Genomic DNA, 7,500 nt, shown 5'->3' with positions numbered 1-7,500 from the left:
CAAATGCACTTCAATCTTTTGTCTTTCCCATTCACCCTCTAAATGGCGCACATACACAATCCATGTCTCAATTGTCTCAAGGCTTACAAATCCTTCTTTAACATGTCTCCTCCCCTTTTCTACACCGATTGAAGTGGATCAATAAGGGATTATAGTTTTCATCTGGAATCACCGAGTCAGTCTATGTTATGGAAAGAGAAGCTGTTCTATACTCAGCATTTATATATATATATATATACAGTATATATAGAGAGAGAAAGAGAGAGAGAGAGAGAGAGAGAGAGAGAGAGAGATCAGAGATTCTCTGCAGTCTCCTGCTCGATTACACAGCGGCAGATCAAATCCACCCACATCTTGATAAGACGCGACATATTCTTATCTAATGACGGGCTCTCTTTGGAGCAATTAGTAATACGATATTTTAGTATGCTGCTCAATACTTTAGGATTTGATTAAATCGAAGCCTCAGCAGCAAGCACTGGTTGTGAAGGACAAGGTGAACTTTCTACAGTGGAGTTTCTTTGAGTATATCTATTTTGGTATAAACTGTTCCACCAAATGTGTTGAATGTTTCAACCGATGTGAACTGTGGAATAATGGTGCAACGCAAAGCTTTTTAAAAACGTGTTTTCCAATCAGCCCAGTCTGACTTGGTCTGACATACATCTGAGATACGTCAAAAAAGAAAAAAACATATTTCATAGAGTACAGTATATCAAGGGAAAACTGTTCAATAAGGTTTGACTTGTTGACTCGTGGATCTCACTCGATGGAAGTTACAGTAGGTCTCTGTTCAACCACCCACACACATTTCACCTAGAAGGTTCTCTCAGCCAGGTCACCCATGATACAAGTCAATATTCAACGTCCATCCATGTCTGAGGACGTTGGGAGATGTGGACAGGGATGGTGGATGGGCGTCTTACACCTGCCTTTTATTCCAAAGGTTGCAAGTTCAAATCCAGTGATAGACATTTTTGTTTTCATTTTAATCCGATCCCAAACCTTAACTCTTAATTTAAGAATGTGGAGTTAATGCCTAAACTTAAGAATTTGAAGTTAATGCCTACTGTAAACTTAACCCGAACACTTCTAAAATTGACGTTTGGAACAACTTAAAAATGTTATGTTTCAGAAACATGGATGAACGTCTAATTCTGATGTGAGACTGTGAGACCTTGTTGGATTCTCTACCTCTACCTCAGGGGTACAAACTCCCGTTCCCAAGAGCCACAGGTTCTTCTGGCATAAAAATGTATTTATCTGAAGAGGCCTTACAGCAAAAACCAATATGATTCAAACAGGTAGATGTTTGTGGCGGAATAATCCCAAACAATGTGTTCCCCGACAGAATCATTAGATCATTTGTTTTGGTACTGTCCATATGTAGCATGTTTTTGGTAACAGGTCCAGGAATGGCTGAACAATTGCAATGTTTACCTCAGCTAACTCTGCAGATAGCACTACTGGGTGATATGAAAAGTCATAGTCAATCGATCAATAATATAACAATACATTTAGCAACAACAACAAAATATATTCAATTTACAATCTGTAGTAACAATGAGACTAGTTTGCTCCAATTTGGGGAGGGGTGGTAGGGTTGGAGGGTAATAAAGGAAATATATATATTTTTAAAGATATATACATATATGTAAGTATATGTATTTATATATGTTTGTATGTGTATATATATATGTATTTATATGTGTATGCATGTATATATATACACATATACATACATACACATATACATACGGTACATACACATACGCGCATACACATATATATACAGTTGAAGTCGGAAGTTTACATACACCTTAGCCAAATACATTTAATCTCAGTTTTACACAGTTCCTGACATTTAATCCTAGTAAAAATTCCCTGTCTTAGGTCAGATATGTCAGTTACTTTAATTTAAGAATGCGAAATTTCAGAATAATAGTAGAGAGAATGATTTATTTCAGCTTTTATTTCTTTCATAACATTCACAGTGTGTAAGGAGTTTACATAAACTCAATTAGTATTTGGTAGCATTGCCTTTAAATTGTTTAACTTGGGTCAAACTTTTCGGGTAGCCTTCCACAAGCTTCCCACAGAGCTGGTGTAACTGAGTCAGGTTTGTAGGCCTCCTTGCTCGCACATGCTTTTTCAGTTCTGCCCACAAATTTTCTATAGGACTGAGGTCAGGACTTTGTGATGGCCACTCCAATACCTTGATTTTGTTGTCCTTAAGCCATTTTGCCACAACTTTGGAAGTATGCTTGGGGTCATTGTCCATTTGGAAGACCCATTTGCGACCAAGCTTTAACTTCTTGACTGTCTTGAGATGTTGCTTCAATATATCCACATAATCTTCCTCCCTCATGATGCCATCCATTTTGTGAAGTGCACCAGTCCCTCCTGCAGCAAAGCACCTCCACAACATGATGCTGCCACCCCCGTGCTTCACGGTTGGCATGGTGTTCTTTGGCAAGCAAACCTCCCCTTTTTCCTCCAAACATAACGATGGTCATTATGGTCAAACAGTTCTATTTTTGTTTCATCAGACCAGAGGATATTTCTCCAAAAAGTAGATCTTTGTCCTTATGTGCAGTTGCAAACCGTAGTCTGGCTTTTTTATAGCGGTTTTGGAGCAGTGGCTTCTTCCTTGCTGAGCAGTCTTTCAGGTTATGTCGATATAGGACTCATTTTACTGTGGATATAGATACTTTTGTACCCGTTTCCTCCAGCATCTTTCCTCCAGCACAAGGTCCTTTGCTGTTGTTCTGGGATTGATTGGCACTTTTCGCACCAAAGTACATTCATCTTTAGGAGACAGAACGCGTCTCTTCCTGAGTGGTATGATGGCTGCGTGGTCCCATGGTGTTAAACTTGCATACTATTGTTTGTACAGATGAATGTGGTACCTTCAGGCATTTGGAAATTGCTCCGTAAGATGAACCAGACTTGTGGAGGTCTACAATTTTTATTTTATTTTTATTTCCCATGATGTGAAGGGAAGAGGCACTGTTTGAAGGTAGGCCTTGAAATACATGCACAGGTACACCTCCAATTGACTCAAATGATGTCAATTAGCCTATCAGAAGCTTCTAAATCCATGACATCATTTTCTGGAATTTTCCAAGCTGTTAAAAGGCACAGTCAACTTAGTGTATGTAAACTTCTGACCCACTGGAATTGTGATACAGTGAATTATAAGTGAAATAATCTGTCTGTAAACAATTGTTGGAAGCATTTCTTGTGTCATGCACAAAGTAGATGTCCTAACTGACTTGCCAAAACAATAGTATGTAAACTTCCGACTTCAACTGTATATATATACACTACCGGTCAAAAGTTTTAGAACTCCTACTCATTCAAGGATTTTTCTTTAATTTTCTATTTTCTACATTGTAGAATACGAAAGCACCCGAATGTCCAATGAGAAAGCACAACGACTATACCATTTAGCTAAGCTAAGAATGACGAGAATAATCAAGTCAATAAATGTTGGTTGGGTAGTTAGCCTATAGTTAATATACTGGCAAGTTTGATGTATAACTACTCACGTTAGCTAACATACCGGTACATACTGCTGTAATGATATGCTATGTGGTACGTAAATACAGCGTAGCTAACAAATTGTCATCCAACATAACGTGTAAGGTAACTTATTTGAAAAGTCATTACTTTATTACATTGAGTAGCAAGCTACCCCATGTTCATTAGGGCAAATCTGGTCTGTGATAGAAGGGGGGGGGGGGGGTTCACACCTAGCTCGGCTATTAGACTATTCTTTAGTAAAGGTTGAATTGTCTATTGTTCAGCTATTAGCCCTCCTCTCCAACTTGCAACAAATTACTGTCCCATTTCATTCCTTTCCCTCTTCCACGTGTCATCATTCATCATTCTCAGTGGCTCGCTTTGTGGGCAGGATATGGCAGCGTCTTCGGTTGTGCGGCAAGAATTCTGGATACAGTAGCACGTTTGTATGAAGGTGTGGTTATTCACAGGCAAATTATTATATGGTATATTTGTGTCTTTTTGTCGAGAGCAAAACCTTTTTTATTTTCAATCAAAAATAATTGTTCTGAAAGCAACTTTTTTCCGACACAAAGGAAGTCAAAACCTACGAAGATGGCATCTCAGGTAAGCAGCACTGGGTTGTATTGACGTATCCTAAAAATGACATCTGCTGCTTTAGATTGAACGGTCATTTCTCAGTTATTGTTTTCATATCTTTAAGAAATATGCTATTTCCTTTACTTTCAGAGAGCGAGCTAATCAAGGGGTCGAAAATGTAGATATTGCCAGATGTTCACTGTCCGAGGAACAGGCCGTGGAAGCTTTATTGCTGGCAAAAGTGTCATAACCAGAGGCTTTTTCTCCATCTCTGCCTGTCTTGTTGTACATGGAACCTGTCTCACATGTGTTAATTAAAAAAGCCTTAAGATGTCAGATGATAATTTTCAGATTTACAACACATAAACACAGCCATTTTCACTGGACTATTTGTTGCTGCCAAGTCATGATTTCCCTGGGGGTTAGCCTTGCAATAACCAAGTGGTGAGACACATAGCCCTCTATATTTAAAAGTTTCAGGTACACTCCGATAGGTGTCTGCGTCACATACAGTATCTTCTATTGACATTATCTTCTATTGTTTGTCCTCGTGTGTCTGTTTTTCAGCATAACGTACTCTGTAGCCACTTAGTGTGGACACCAGGTGAGACCACACACACACTCTCTTCTTTACTTCATCCCTCTTCCCCTTCTCCCTAAATCCTCTAGGTTATATAAACTGTTTTGGTGAACCCCGCCAGCATCTGAACTGGCTGACGCAAAGGGCACAGCATGATCATAGGTGATATGTCACTTGGTCGGCTCAACAGGAAGTATTATTAAAGAGATGCTTTACATTTAAATACAGACAGAGATGTAGTAGTCCCAGAGTTAATGATCCAAGGTCAGTTTTGCATTTCACCTCCTGATTAAGATGACTGACCGTGTTAGAATAAAAAAAACAAGGCTTAATCATGCTCTCTCTCTATCCATTTGTCTCTCGTCTGCAGGTATGTTTTGATGTGAGTGTGGAAGCCAGTCCCGTCATCGCCACCTCACCCGCTCTTAAGATAACTGGGGGCCCAAGGCTGGTTAGGAGACACCGCAATTGTGATGAACTGCATATACTTGCATCCTTGGCACAATAAAGTTATTATATTCTACTCTATCCATAGGCTTCATTGAGGCCATTCAGACTTGAAGTTGATACAACAACTATGATAGCTTAGGTTCATAGATTGGTATGAATATTAGTTTTAGGGTCCATACACAGATCGGCTAGCTACACATCCATGGGCATACAGTTATTTTTATCCTCCACTACACAATAAGAAAGTAAACAGTTAGCTAGCTATGTTACTTCAGCTGCATTGCAAGGCAAGCTTACACAATTGTACAACCAATTTGCAGTAAATGCTTTAGCTAGCTAGATTCTTTACATCCACTGTTTCACAAGACGGCAGCCTAGTTTGCTGGTTTTCTCAGGAGTCCCTAAAACATGAAACAACACGAATTACAAATTCATTCTCCTGACACTAGCTACCTGGCTAATGTTAGCTAGTCAGATAACTTGCCAAATAGTGATTTTCATAAATTAACTTTATGACAAAAAAATATGCACAAACGTTTTTCTCTACATTAACTAACATATTCCTCTCAATTGTAATTTTTTTTGCTTGACTCGTTATGACGTTATAACAACTTACATCTGGTTCCACTGTAATGTTTTGTCAGCCATCTTTGTTGAAGATCGCCACCAGGCAAGGGTGGCTCTCGTCAAAATTCATCATTGGAACCGCATAATGAATGCTGTAACTCCCCCTTGTGGTGGTCTGGAGCAATGAATCCGTGACGCTGCGTACCTCTATGTCCCGCGGTGCAAGCTGGCAACTTTTCAAAGAGGAACCACTGTTACCAGCCTCAGAAATGGCAGCCCAAGTAAATGCTTCACAGAGTTCAAGTAACAGACTTGCTTGGGCCAAGAAACAAGAGCAATGGACATTAGACCGGTGGAAATTTGTCCTTTGGTCTAGAGTTTTTGTGAGCCTTGGTGTGGGTGAACGGATGATCTCCGCATGTGTGGTTCCCACCGTAAAGCATGGAGGAGGAGGTGTTATGGTGTGGGGGTGCATTGCTTGTGACACTGTCAGTGATTTATTTAGAATTCAAGGTACAGTTAACCAGTATGGCTACCACAGCATTCTGCAGCGATGCGTCATCCCATCTGGTTTGGGCTTAGTGGGACTATCATTTGTTTTTCAACAGGACAATGACCCAACATACCTCCAGGCTGTGTAAGGGCTATTTGACCAAGAAGGAGAGTGATGGAGTGCTGCATCAGATGACCCGGCCTCCACAATACCCTGACCTCAACCAAATTGAGATGGTTTGGGCTGAGTCGCACCGCAGAGTGAAGGAAAAGCAGCCAACAAGTGCTCAGCATATGTGGGAACTCCTTCAAGACTGTTGGAAAAGCATTCCAGGTGATGCTGGTTGAGAGAATGCCAAGAGTGTGCAAAGCAAAGGATGGCTATTTGAAAAATGTCAAATATAAAATAGATTTTGATTGGTTTAACACTTTTGTGGTTACTACATAGTTCCATATGTGTTATTTCATAGTTCTGATGTCTTCACTATTATTCTACAAAGGTAGAAAACAGTAAAAATAAAGAAAAACCCTTGAATGTGTAGGTGTTCTAAAAATATTGAGTATAATCAGATCTTCAACCAAAACTTAAAATGAGATAAAGGGAACCTGAGTTTACAAATATGTATTTTTCTTTTTTATTAACAAAGTTATGCAACACCAATTCCACTTTGTGAAAAAGTAATTGCCCCCTTACACTCAACTGGTTGTGCCACCTTTAGCTGGAATGACTGCAACCACCACCATGCTTGAAAGTGGGTTTGAGGTTCTTACTGTGGAATGCAGTGTTTGGTTTTCGCCAGGCGTAATGGGACCCCATGTCATCTGAAAAAGTCGACTCAAGTTTGACAAAAAGCACCTGGAAGCACCTGGATTATCATCAAGACTCTTGGAAGAATGTTCTATGGGAAGATGATTCAAAAGTATAACTTTTTGAATGACAGGGGTCCCAATATGCCTGCTGAAACCAGACACTGCATTCCACAGTAAGAACCTTATACCAACAGTCAAGCATGGTGGTGGTAGTGTGATGCTTTGGGGATGCTGCCTCAGGACCTGGATGGCTTGCCTTAATAGAAGGAACCATGAATTATCAGAGAATTCTACAGGAGAATGTCAGGCCATCCATCTGTGAGCTGAAACTGAAGAGCAGCTGGGTCATGCAGCAAGACAATGATCCTAAACACACAATCAAGTCTACATGAAAATGAATAAAAAGCAGCCAATTTTAAGTTTTGGAATGGGGCCTAGTCAAAGTCCAGACTTAATCCCAATTGAGATGTTGTGGCAGGACTTGAAACGAGCAGTTC

General features: G+C 39.9%; 1 protein-coding gene across 1 annotated transcript in view; it reads right to left on the bottom strand.

The window, feature by feature from the left end:
- The window catches only part of LOC129821801 (glutamate receptor ionotropic, kainate 4-like), a 451,716-nt gene that overhangs the window by 110,451 nt on the left and 333,765 nt on the right, over positions 1–7,500 (bottom strand).

Source organism: Salvelinus fontinalis, chromosome 24 (assembly GCF_029448725.1).
Source record: "Salvelinus fontinalis isolate EN_2023a chromosome 24, ASM2944872v1, whole genome shotgun sequence".
Taxonomy (NCBI): Eukaryota; Metazoa; Chordata; class Actinopteri; order Salmoniformes; family Salmonidae; genus Salvelinus; species Salvelinus fontinalis.
Note: the sequence above shows the minus strand (reverse complement) of the source record. Positions and strands in the feature narration are given on the sequence as shown.